Consider the following 14,304-nt stretch of genomic DNA (forward strand, 5'->3'; position numbering starts at 1 on the left):
CATCAGTACTGCCAATGAACATTTAGGACTGATTTCCTTTAGGATTGACTGGTTTGATCTCTCAGTCCATGGGACACTCAAGAGTCTTCTTCAACACCACAGTTACAAAGCATCAATTTTTCAGCACGCAGCTTTCTTGATGGTCCAACTCCCACATCCACACATGAGTACTAGAAAAACCATAGCTTTGACTATATGGACCTTTGTTGGCAAAGTATTGTCTCTACTTTTTAATATGCTGTCTAGGTTGGTCATAGCTTTTATTCCAAAGAGCAAGCATCTTTTAATTTCAAGGCTGCAGTCACCATCTGCAGTGAATTTGGAGCCTAAGAAAAAATGTATGTTTCTGTTTCCATTGTTTCCCCATCTATTTACCAAGAAGGCATAGACATTGTAGTAATATTTAACCAATAATCCAATGACTCTCAAGTTGGAGAAGAAAAAGGCAACCTACTCCATTATTCTTGCTTGGAGAATTCTATGGACAGAGGAGCCTAGCAGGCTACAGTCCATGGGGTCTCAAGAATCAGACATGACTTAGCGACTAAACCACCATTACCACAAGCTGGAATGAAGACTTCCAGGGGAAATACCAATAACCTTAGATATGCAGATGCCACCACTCTAATGGCAGAAACCAAAGAGGAACTGAAGAGCCTCTTGATAAAGGTAAAATAAGAAAGTGAAAAAGCTGATTGAAAAGTCAACATTCAAAAAATGAAGATCATAGCATCCAGCCCCACCGCTTCACTGCAAATAGGGAAAAAGTGGACACAGTGACAGATTTCATTTTCATGGGCTCCAAAACTACTGTGCATGTTGACTGCAACCATGAAATTAAAAGACACTTGTTCCTTAGAAGAAAAGCTATGACCACCTAGACAGCATATTAAAGAGCTGAGACATCACTTTGCTGAAAAAGATCCATATTGACAAAGCTATGTTTTTACAGTGGTCATGCACAGATGCAAAGGTTGGACTATAAAGAAGGCTGAACACTGAAGGATTGATGCTTTTCAAAATGTGATGCTGGAGAAAACTCTTGAGAGTCCCTTTGAGAGCAGGGAGATCAAACCAGTCAATCTTAAAGGACATCAACCCTGAATATTCATTGGAAGGACTAATGCTGAAATTGCAGCTCCAATACTTTGGCCTCCTAATGGGAAGAGTTGACTCATTGGAAAAGACTTTGATGATGGGAAAATTTGAGGGTAGCAGGAGAAGGGGGAAAAAGAGGATGAGATGTTTGGGTGGTATCAGTGACTCAGTGGACACTCAGCAAACTCTGGGAGGTGGTGAAGGACAGAGGAGCCCAATGAGCTGCAGTTCACGGGATTGCAGAGAGTCAGATAAAGCAGCAAGTGAACAGGAACAACAATAATCCAAATATCCAGTCTTTCTGTCTCAAGGCTGAAGCTTCCAGCTTTAGAGCTCTTGTGTGATTTGCTCTTAATTGTACACTTGTTACTCCTCATATTTTAGGTAACATAAAGGAGCCATTTTTACACTTTGCACATTATCTAATTTAGCCTTGTTGTCCATAGCCAAGTCCTGGTTTCCCAGCAATTGTGTTCTACTTTTCTCATGTAATTATTTCATATTCACACAAAGCATTCTCTTTATAGAAGGATTTGGAATTGGATCATATACAAATTGTATCCGATGTTTTGCATAAAAAGTTTTACTTCAGTTAAAACACTTACTCTTCTAAATACAATGACTCTAAAAATATTTTGCTTAATTTAAGGGAGGAAAAGATGTTTCATATACATAGACTTTTAAAATTGCTCAGCTTTGTAAATCAGCTGCAGTTGTTGTTCATTGCCTTGGCTGTAGGTTTTTGGAACCTTATGTCAGTTAAAAGTCAACAAACATCACACTAATTTATTCCATTTGTTTAGGCCAATGGATGATAATGATGACACCCATTAAAAAACTACATATATGTTGTCTCGCTAAAGCTGTGCATATTTTTCAGATTAGATTCTCAGCTGGAATATTGTACAGTTCACTGTCCTTTTGCTCTAAAATTAGACTGGCAGCAAACATTTCTGTGAGTTACTGAGACTGACATCCAATTAACACAGTCTTTAGAGGTTTAATGAGCAGTGATAAATTTCTATCTTTTTTTTGGCACATTTTAATTAGTAGTAATTATGAGTAGAGTGACCTGAAAAGATTGTTGTCCCACAGAATCACAGTAAATTTGTATAATTTATGTTTGCAGAGACAGAATGTATTTTTATGACTTGAAGAACCAAAAGGTTATTCAAGCCATTTCAGTAGCCTTGTAAAATTGTCAGTGAAGCATAGGTAAGTAAAAGGTTGGACATTCATATTTTGATAACATTGGATGAGATACTTCATAAATCTTGTTTATCACAGATCATTTCTCCAGAGTCAAAATTTGCAATTTATGTACAAACTGAACTCAAACATATATATTTAAAATACATATAAAGTGTTATATTAACTATATTTATATACTGATTTTTGTTTTATTAATAATGATAGTGATATTAATTTAGTATAATTCCTAGTGTTAATTTAGAATATAATTATTCATGCCTGGAGGAATAGAAAAAGATGCATATTTTGCACTAAGATGTTTGGGAGAGGAGTGATCAGTTGCTCAGTTGTGTCCGACACTTTGTGGCCCCACAGACTGTAGCTTGCCCAGGCTCCTCTGTCCATGGAGTTCTCCAGGCAAGAATGGAGCAAGTTGCTGTTTCCTACTCCAGCAGATCTTCCTGACCCAGGGATGGAACCCACATTCTTGTATCTTCTGCATGGGCAGGCAGAGTCTTTACCACTAGTGCCACCATATATCCATTAGAAATAAAATTATGGACAAGGCAGATGTAGGCCTTACAATTCTCCATGCTGACATTTGGAGGACATGAAGTGCTGGCACTGGAAAGATCTATGTCACAACTGAAGTTTGCAAGGAGTGAGGAAGACTGTGATGAGGGCAAGAAAATAATAGCCAACATTAACTTTGTACTTACTAATTTCTAGGTCCTATTTTAATAATTTTTCATAACTCATAAATCAGTAGTGACTTTTAGGAATAGGAGGACTAGTCAGTAGAGTTTTCCCATTTATGAGAAATTTTCAGAGTTCAAGAAAAATATAGCAAATAGCAGATTACACTCAGAAATTGATATCCAGCAGAATATTCCATAAATACACATTCTACCACCTACTTAAAGGAGTGGGGGGTCTGATTTTTCCTTCCTTGCCCCTCTCTGCATTTCAAACATACCTTTACAAAAAAACATTTTATTGGGGTATAGTTGCTTTACAATGTTGTATTATTTCTTACTGTACAGAAAAGCTAATCAGTCATACATATACATATATCCCCTCTTTTTTTTTGAATCTAGATATGAGGATATACAAGAATTGGGTTCATAAAATCAGCTCCTGAGACTATCTTAACTGACTGAAGACCTGTCCTGCCAATGTTCCTGGAGCACAAAGTGCCTCATGTCTGCTCTCCACCCTGAACTCCTTCAGGGGGTGTTGAAGATCAGCAGCAGTAGCAGCACACAATTTAATCCTTGTAAGGGTAAATGGCAAGTGCCCATGGCAAGTACCAGTTTGTGGTTGACAATTCTGAGCACACTCTGAGATCCAGAGGCTTCCCTGGGTCCATCCCAACTTCCATCTATGGTGCACTTGGCTGTTGGTAGGTCACTTGACATCCGTGACCATCTTTTTCCACTGTAAAGAGACAATCATACTTAATTGTATCACAGAAATGCTGTAGGGTTTAGATAGAGCTGTGCTCTGCAAATGTAGAATATTGTAATTTCAAGGTAACATTACCTACATTCTCACCCATTTTCACTTATGACCATATGGAGTGGATGCTTACCGGACTTGACTTCCACTCTGTAGAGTTACCAGTATTTAAATTGTCATCATACAACCTGCCTCCTCCGATACTTACCAGGTGAACCCTGCCAAGATTGAGTAGATCCAGGCCTCATCTAGAAGAGGGTGCTGTTTCAGGCTGCATTTCTTTGAATTTTCAGAAAATTTGCAAAATTGTATGAGGTTTTAATAACACCAATTTATCTTAGATCTGCAAGAGAATTTTTATTTTTCTGGGCTCCTAAGCAGCCATGTCAGGAAACAATAAGCTACAGAAATGTTGCAGGAAGTGGGGGCTCTTCCAAGGCTGGAAAGTGAGCTCTTGTCTAACACTCAGAAACGAATTGTCCTAGGATCATGTGCTGACAAAGCAAGAGATTTTACTGGGAAGGGGTGCCCAGATGAGAGCAGTAGGGTAAGGGAACCCCAGAGGTCTGCTCTGACACATGGCTTGCAGTCTCAGGTTTTATGGTGATGGAATTAGTTTCCGGGTTGTCTTTGGCCAATCATTCTGACTCAGAATTTTTCCTGGCAGCACATGAATTGCTTATTCAAGATCTATGCAAGCAAGAAGGATTCTGGGAGGTGGTCAGACATGTGATGTCTCCTTTTGACCTTTCCCCAAATCTTCTAGTTGGTGGTTGCTTATTAGTTCTGTGTTCCTTACCAGAAAATCCTGTCATAAAACAATTCATGTAAATGGTTACTCTGGTGCCTGGCCAGGGAGAGCGGTTGCAGTCAGTGTGCGTCTCCTAACAGAAATAAAATGTTCTGGTTAAGTCTTAGTCAAATTGTTCTAATAAGAACACACTAAGGATTCTTGCTCCCTTGGTTATTGATATAAATCTCTTGGCTACAGAATGTGAATTATCTATACAGAAAATATTTTGTATTAGATAAAGACAATAATTAGCTGAATTAGTCCCCACTTAATTTCAGTATAGTACACTTGTGTTGAACACATTAGAAATATTAGTAATAATCATTTAAAATAATTTAACCAAGTGATATTTTAGCATAATTTTGCCAATATTAAGGGAGAATTAATGCATATCTTTATTGTACTTCAAATCTGTAATCAATTTAAACAGCAATATCAGACCAAACTTAGCAGTGTTTAAATTGGACTGACTGCTCCCCAACTCTATACCCATTTGGGAGCTTAAAATAAGACAGAAATATGAATTATCTTTTAAATAAGAAGTATAATTTCCTGTAGTTTGAAATATTTACAGTTGCAAAGAATGAGTCTTTTATTATTTATTCCTAATTTGATTGCTCAATGTATCCTTAGACTATGGAATTTATAAGAAATTATACCAATTATGTTTCACCTATTGGACATTTGAGTGCCATTAATTGTAATGTCATGTTTCCATAATGTCTTTGTGCTTGTTTAAATACCAGATACAAACTTTACATCAGAGTTATCAGGATACATATTAAATTCATTATCTAATAAACTACCAAATGAAAGATATTCTCCTGTCCTTCTATTTTTTGAAGGGGTAGTTTTAAAGACTTAATGTCTTTCATTATTTTTAAGATAAAATATCCTGACTATAGCTGGACGCTGTCTGACACTCTAAGGCCTTCAGGGGCAGCTGCAGGGGGCCACCAAACTTTATCTTTAAGAATAAAGGCAGGAATGCAGTTATTTGAAATGACCATTGTGTTCTGGGAGACTTGCACAGCTGGACGAGTCAGGCCATGAGAGACAGTGCAGTGTAACATCCTCAGGTGGGAGAGAGAAACCACATCCAGAGGAAAATAGAATGGGTTGCCTAAACCCCAGGCCTTTCTCTTTATACAGACCATACACATTTCAGTTTCTTATAATGCAAATAAATATTCACTGTTTTGTGCATAGGAATCCTAATGTGTACAGAAAACACACACACACACACAAGCTTCCTTCAGTTACCATTACTATCTAATCTAAAACTTCCTAAACAAGTAACCCAAATTCCATGGCAACTTTCAGGAAAATTAGATCCTGAAGATAAAGTTGGGGGTGGGGTGCGGGGGCAAGAAGACAAAGCCAAGGGACTCTTACTTTGTTATGGGGTAACGTTACTTTTCCGACAAAGGTCCATCTAGTCAAAACATTTTTTTTTTTCCATTAGTCATGTATGGGTGTGAGACTTGGACCACAAAGAAAGCTGAGCACTGAAGAATTGATGATTTTGAACTGTGGTGGTGGAGAAGACTCTTGAGAGTCCCTTGGACTGCAAGGAGATCCAACCAGTCAATCCTAAACAAAATCAGTCCTGAAAATTCATTGGAAGTACTAACACTGAAGCTGAAGTTTCAGTACTTTGGCAACCTGATACAAGGAGATCAGTCATTGGAAAAGACCCTGATGCTGGGCAAGATTGAGGGCAGGAGAAGAGGACGACAGAGAATGAGATGGTTGGATGGCATCACTGACTTGATGGACATGAGTTTGAGCAAGCTCTTGGAGTTGGTGATGGGCAGGGAACACTGGAATGCTGCAGTCCATGGGGTGGCAAAGAGTCGGACACAACTGAGTGACTGAACTGAACTGAACTGAAAACTACATTAGTTGATCTGAGATTTTCTTATTATTTTCAGTGAAGAGAATAACCTGAAGCTAAGCACTGAATGAGATATAAAAGTTTAATGGTTTCAATGTTACAAAGTAAGATAACTGAGGAGGTAATGCATATAAAAACATTAAGTAAATAAACAAAACTATACTTTAATGGGATTCATCTACCAATAGAAGGGTTTAAATTTAAGCATTTTTATTAAATTGTAGCTGAGGGTAAACAGATTAGGTACGACCCCAAACATTTTACATCTTAAAGCAACCCTCACTACTATCACTTACATAATCATAAATCATTCAAGTATTTGTACAATAAATGTAAGGTCATAGCCATATGTTTCTAAGCCCTTTGGCTATGCCCTTATAAAACTAAATTCCACAATACTGGAAAATGAAATATCTGCACATAAGTGTGAAAATAATATTAACAAACATGTGTTTGTTAATATTAACAAATATATATTAACATACAATATTAACAAACATATATTTTCATGTGGAATAGTATCATGATATATGTTACAAAAGATAGAAAGTGAATCAATTCAATAGTGATTGGAAAATGGTATTAGGACGTCCTGACTGCCAGTTAAGTCATGTTATTTTTTTAGAAGACGTGGCCTTCATGAATCTTTAATGCACATAATATTAATCTTTTATATTTTTATTGCTTTCAATCAGGACATTTATTTGAAGATATACATCTCCTTTGGTTTTCTGTTTTGACTTCCCAGAATAAAACCTATCTTTTATTTTAGAAACTTTAAATTTCATATTCTTAATGCTTTCCCTAATATTTTGACTTTGCTGTTGAAAATATGCAAGTTCTTTGGTTGTTATAAATTTCATAGAAGTAATTGAAAAAAATTTTTACTTATATTTGATTTTAGACTTTGAAAAATCAATTATTTTTCCAATATTTGACAATTAAAAAGAGGAAAAACTGAATTTCACGTTTACCTTATGTTTTGTAAATACAAAAATATTTAAAATATAGTATATTTCAAAGTATTCTTACTGGTTACGCAGTCAGGAATGCCTATTGGGGATGGCAATTTAAATTCTTAGTGTGCTATCAGCTCAGTTCAGCTGCTCAGTCATGTCCGACTTTTTGCGACCCCATGGACTGCAGCACACCAGGCCTCCCTGTCCATCACCAACTCCCAGAGTTTACCCAAATTCATGTCCACTGGGTCAGTGATGCTATCCAGCCATCTCATCTTCTGTCGTCCCCTTCTCCTCCCGTCTTCAAACTTCCCCAGCATCAGGGTCTTTTCAAACAAGTCAGCTGTTCACATCAGGTGGCGAAACTATTGGAATTTCAGCTTCAACATCAGTCCTTGCAATGAATATTCAGGACTGATTTCCTTTAGGATTGAGTGGTTTGATCTCCTTGCAGTCCAAGGGACTCTCAAGAGTCTTCTCTAACACCATAGTTCAAAAGCATCAATTATTGGGTGTTCAGCTTTCTTTATAGTACAACTATAGTCATCCATACATGACTACTGTAAAAACCGTAGCCTTGACTAGTTGGACCTTTGTTGGGCAAAGTAATGTCTCTGCTTTTTAATATGCTGTCTAGGTTGGGCATAACTTTTCTCCCAAGGAATAAGTGTCTTTTAATTTCACAGGTGCAGTCAACATCTGCAGTGATTTTGGAGCCCAAGAAACAAAGTCTGCCACTGTTTCCACTGTTTCCCCATCTATTTGCCATGAAGTGATGGGACCAGATGCCATGATCTTAGTTTTCTGAATGTTTAGCTTTAAGCCAACTTTTTCACTCTCCTCTTTCACTTTCATCAAGAGGCTCTTTAGTTCTTCTTCACTTGCTGCTATAAGGGTGGTGTCATCTGCATATCTGAAATTATTGATATTTCTCCCAGCTATCTTGATTCCAGCTTGTGCTTCATCCAGCCCAGTGTTTCTCATAATGTGCTCTGCATATAAGTTAAATAAGCACAGTGACAATATACAACCTTGATGTACTACTTTTGCTATTTGGAACCAGTCTTTTGTTCCATGTTCAGTTCTAACTCTTGCTTCCTGCTCTGCATACAGATATATCGTGTTAACAAATTATATTCTGGTGGATGTCACCTGCCCCAGGGCCTTACAAAGGTGGGAGTATAAAGATTTGCCTACCAATTCAGGAGACTCAAGTTTGATACATGGAATGGGAATATCCCCTGGAGATAGAAATGGCAACCCACTTCAGTATTTTGGGAAATCCCATACACAGAGCAGCATAGCAGGCTACAGTCCATGGGGTTGCAACAGAGTTGTACACGAAAGAGCACACATACACTCAGGTGTATCCCACATTAAAAGATAAAGTCATTAGATCTTTGTAGATCTGCACATTTGATTTTGTTAGTCTCCAGAGGTAATCCAGATGTTAGCTAACAGTTTTTGAGTTTAGGCACTTTTAAATGCTTGATATTATCACTTAATTTTTTGGGTAAAGGAAAAGGCTAGTATAAGATGTTTTCTTGGGTCAAAGCAAATATCTGAACACAGATTATTTTGATTATTCAGCTGTTCCCAGTTTTCACATATTTATAAATTATTTTGAGATATCACTCTTTCTATAGTTGTAAGATCCCATGTACTTAATTCTTATTCCCATTTATTTATTAGGAAATCCTAGTTATTAACATTGGGGTGGAATAAGGTAGCTTCTTGGTTTCCATGGAATGAAATTACAGTGGAGATGAGAGTCCTGAAATGGAATCAAAATTAAATACTTCAAGTGGAAAGTAAGAATGATCTAAACTAACAAGACATTAACACTAAAAGTCATACATGGATAGAAATTGACAAACACACAAAATAAAAAGGTATGTGGTTTCATACCTGAAGCTTTTGAGTTGATATTACAGACGTGGATAATTAGATAAATGAAATAAGAGGTCTGATATTGTAGCAACATGGTCTCCCAGGTGTGTGTGTGTTCATGTGCATGCACAAGCTCAGTCATATCCGAATCTTTGTGATCCCACAGCGGGGCTAGCTGTATTATTAATATGTAAAGCTCACTTACCTATATGCTTTAGTTTTATTTCATTTATGAAAAGTGTGTTAGTCACTCAGTCGTGTCTGACTCTTTGGAAACCCATGGTCAGTAGCCCATCAGGCTCCTCTGGCCATGGAATTCTCAAGACAAGAATACTGGAGTGGGTCACCATTTCCTTCTCCAGGGGATATTCCTGACCCAGAGATTGATCTCTTATCTCCTGCATCTCCTCTATTGGCAGCTAGATTCTTTACAACTAAGCCACCAGGGAAACCCCAAGGATTGGAGTGATTATAACAAATGTCAGTCTCTAACAAAGTAGAAAGACACATTAAAACAAGGCCATGTGACATGAGTTTGTAATCCTAATCACTGTGCTCTGTTATTTCAAAGTAGGAAATAAACATGTTCTGATTCTACATTGTGAACACCAAAAAGTTTTAAGTAGTTGAAGTTAAGAAAGAACGTCACATAATTTTATGTAGTCTTGTTTTCCTTTTCCTTTTGATATGTATTTTTAAAGTGGAGCTTTATGAAGAGTGAAATGCTCAAGTTACTTGAATTTTATCTAGTTTGTAATGAAATAGTCATTGCATTTAACACTATCACTGCACTAATTAAAGATTTTGTTTCTGTGAGAAGACTAGGTAATGGAAAATATATGTTTTTCTGGGTTGGTCTTGTGCTAATAAGTGAGAAAAAGCACTTACGCTGACAAGTTATTTCACCTCAGTGCTCTTAGCAACATTTAAAAATACAGTGTAAGTGCTATGATTTCAATTCCTTAAATAAGCTCTCTTACCTAATGGTTAATGACTGATCTAAATGAAATCTCAGCTCTGGGTTTTAAAGTGCATTTTGCATTTTCTCACACGTATAATTTGATACTGTATTTTGTTTTGCAAGTTTGGTAAAAAAAAATAAACGTTGCTTGTTATATAGTATAAAGTGATAGATAACTTGAAACCAAAGTTCAGTGTTAAAAGCTAACATTTTATTTGCTGAAAATAGGGTTTTTAACTAGAACAAACAAAAACTAAAGAGAAAGTTGAAATACTTTAATTGCTTTTATACCTTAAAAGGATTGTATTTGGGATTAAATATACCTTAGCGTAAAACATTCAAAGCATGGCTTTACATTAAGAAACTATCTCTGGATACATTTAAAATAATTTCAATCTAGAGGAAAACATCACTTACTGAATTCCATGGTTTTATTCAATAGTGATTCAGTTTTCATAACTATATTGGCTCTCTATTGCTGCTTTAACAAATTATCACAAATGTATCATTTAAATAAAACAAATGTATCATTTTATAGTTTTATGGGCTAGAAGTCTTAGCTAAATCAAGGATTGTTGTTGTTTAATTGCTAAGTCGTGTCCGACTCTTTGCAACCCCATGGACTGCCCCACATAGGATCCCCTTTCCTTCACTGTCTCCCAGATTCTGCTCAAATCCATGTCCACTGAGTCAGTGATGCCATCCAACCATCTCGTCTCATCTCATCTAATCTCTGTCTTTTAAGACCACCTGATTAGAAAGTTTAATTCCATTTTCTATCTTAATGCTCCTTTGCCAATAACATAAGATATTACAGATTCCAAAGATTAGGACTTGGGCAACTTTCGGAACCACAAGTGTGCTTACCATCAAAACTCATCCTTCATTTTGATGTAAAGATTGCTGATTCTACATTTTCTTATTCAAGCGTCATGACAGTTATCACTATTTGGTCCTGGTGTCTTTATTTTTCTCTCTATTTTATTTGGATTGGGTTGGCCAAGAAGTTCATTCCGGTGTTTTGTAATATCTTATGGAAACACCCAAACGAACCTTTTAGCCAATCCAACATACAGTGCTGATATGTGGATATTCAAGTAGTGACATACTTTGCAATGGAAAAAAGAAGACTAAGTGTACAGTTAGTGAATGCCACTTAGATAATTGCTCTGTCTCCTCCCTTTTGACCAACATAACAATTAATTTTGCAAATATTTAACAGTGGTCAATACACATACATAAGGAGTATTTTACAGGAGATGTACCTTACTGGAGAAGGACTGAAGATGAACTACAGACCAAGTGGGCTAAGATGGCTCTACTGGAAACATGTAGATATGGACTACTTTCTAAAAGTACAAAAAATGCATTTTAGAAAACTAAAACCTTATAATTACATGATAATTTTTTCTTTAAATGTTGTTTAAATTTAACTTATTAGCTCAATACTTTTGTAATCAAAAGAGAGAAGTTATAGCCATATTTACTATCATATGAAGCCCCCGGTGGCTCAGATTTTAATGAATCCACCAGCAATACAGAAGACCTGAGTTTAATCCTTGGGTCAGGAAGATCCTCTGAAGAATGGAATGGCAACCCACTTGAGTATTTTTGTCTGGGTAATCCTATGGACAGAGGAGCCCGGCGGGCTAAGTCCATGCAGTAACAAGGAGTTGGACATGACTAAAATGACTAAGCACACAGCACTCACTGTCATATAAGTAGCCAATATATGGCCTTAACCACCTCCAAATATTTGGAAAAACTCAGAAATGCCCCACTGCCCACTATTGGAGAACTTGTGTGAACTGGCAAACACACAAGGAAATGTACCTTATAAAACATGGAATATGATCCATTTGTTAAGAGTGTATCTTATGTGGCTAATCCACCCTCCAATAGATCTATTGTCCCTTTATTGTAGATTATCTTGTCACCACACAGTTTTCCATTGCCCTCTCCATGAGGAGGGACATATTGGCTGCCTATGAAGCCATAACAAATCAGAATTTGTCTACAAGTCTAAGCCACAGTGGATGCCAGTCTATCAGGTAACTTGTGGATAAAAGCTTTTCCTTAGAACTCCAGATGCTGTGTATCCTTAAACTTGTCCTGTTTTGGATGCATGCTCTCAGGTGTGCCTCATGTCAGGGTCCCATCACAGAGCCTGCTCTGATGGGATTGCTGCTTTCTGCAGTTGACAGCTTCCTCTGACCTGATTAGGTCTGGTGTGCCCTGGAACACTGAACATTAGACATCCCTGAAGTCCACTTACATATGCAGGTCAAGTAGATATCCGAGCAGCACATTCCACTGATACCTGGCTTGCTGAATAGGCAGGCCTTCTAATAACAAATCTGTTCAGAGCATAAAGCCAGGTAATAGTAGCCCTCAGAGTGCAAAACCCTCCTGAAACTAAGGAGATCCTTTAGGAATACCATGTTCGATGGAGACATTTGCCCACAAGACTCAGTTGCCAAGCAAATATGCCCTGGGAAAATGATGCCACTTTAACAGCATGAAGACAATTTTGAAAACTTTTCTGGGCTGCCAGGCAAACAAATGGGGGAAAAAAAATCAAACTTTTCAGAAAGCACTACAAAGGCGAAATCACACTGATACCATGCTTTTCAGCAAGGTTCACTAAAATGAAACAGGGAATCATTATCTCAGGAATTCTTGAGGAGAGAAAGTGTGCAGCAGCCTTCTGTTTATGAAGACTTCTAAATAAATGAACTAGGTTAGAGCTCAGTAATATTCTACCACTGAGTTCTTCCATAAAAGGCATAAAGTTGTCAAAAGCCTCCTCAAAATAGAGTCAGTCATACACAGTTTAAAGGAGGGCTCAGTAAAACATTAAAGTTCTGATCATCTCAGTCTATTTAAATCAATATATAAATGCATTACAAATGTGTTGTACTGATACATTAAAGACATTTGTTCACCTCCATAAACACTAAAATGTCATCTTGAAAATTCATTTTGTATTAAAACTAAAAACACTCCATAAGATTGAATAGACACTTTCTTAATCTGATGTATATGATGTGAGAGTGTTTGTGTTATTCCATATGTTAGCTCTAAAGAGTAGCATCTTTCTTAATGGGCAAAATGGGGCATTCTCCCTAAATAGGAAATAGCAAGAATGTCAAGTATCACCATTAATATTTTAATGTTACTTTGAGAAAATTTCCCAAGATAGTTATACAAGAGAACAAAATTAAAGATAACTTCCTGGTAAAATATTTAAAACTATTTTTATCAAAGAGGATAAGAGAGTATACCTTAAGAATCCAGGAAAAACAATTAAAAATACCATAAACAATTAGAAAATCTAGTAAGTTAGCTTTATATTTAAAATCCTATAATAATCAGTAGTATTCATATATATAAGTCATATCCAATAAGATATTTAGCAGAAGATGAGCCTTGTATAAAATACAAATTAAAATATAAAATAATAGAAAAATACCTTAACAAGGAATGGGCAAATCTGTATAAGAAAGTTCTTAAACTGTGATGTGAGTTGTATCTGTATACTGGGGGGAAAAAAAAGGAAATTTTTATAGCATGCTCTTGGTTAGAAGAGCTCAACATCATGAGATGTTTATTCCAAGTAATTAAAGCTTTATTGTCTTATTCAAGAATCCAGTAAAAATACCAACAAATATTTTCCCTCTCCCCAACTAGATAAATTGCTTTTTAAAATATGAGAAAGCAAATACAGAGTAATAAGGAAATCCTAAAAAGGGTACATAAAAGGTTATAGTCCTACTAGATATTGAAACATAGTCTATAAAAATATCTCTTAAATTCAAGCAGTGTGGTATTGGTCCATTTACATAAAACTAGTAAAAATAGTTCAAGTTTACAATTATGTCTGAGATTTTTCATTATTTTCACAGAATTAAACGTGGATTCCTGCTACATTTTCAAATATGCTGATAGAAGATTCATCAGAGGTCATTATCATTACCTGTGTCTGTTACCCAAGTCCAAGTAATCACAGGGGTATGTAAAATAGATGTGCTGCCCTAGGAGAGAGGGACCCTGAGTT

This window comes from Budorcas taxicolor, chromosome 8 (genome assembly GCF_023091745.1).
Source record: "Budorcas taxicolor isolate Tak-1 chromosome 8, Takin1.1, whole genome shotgun sequence".
Classification (NCBI taxonomy): domain Eukaryota; kingdom Metazoa; phylum Chordata; class Mammalia; order Artiodactyla; family Bovidae; genus Budorcas; species Budorcas taxicolor.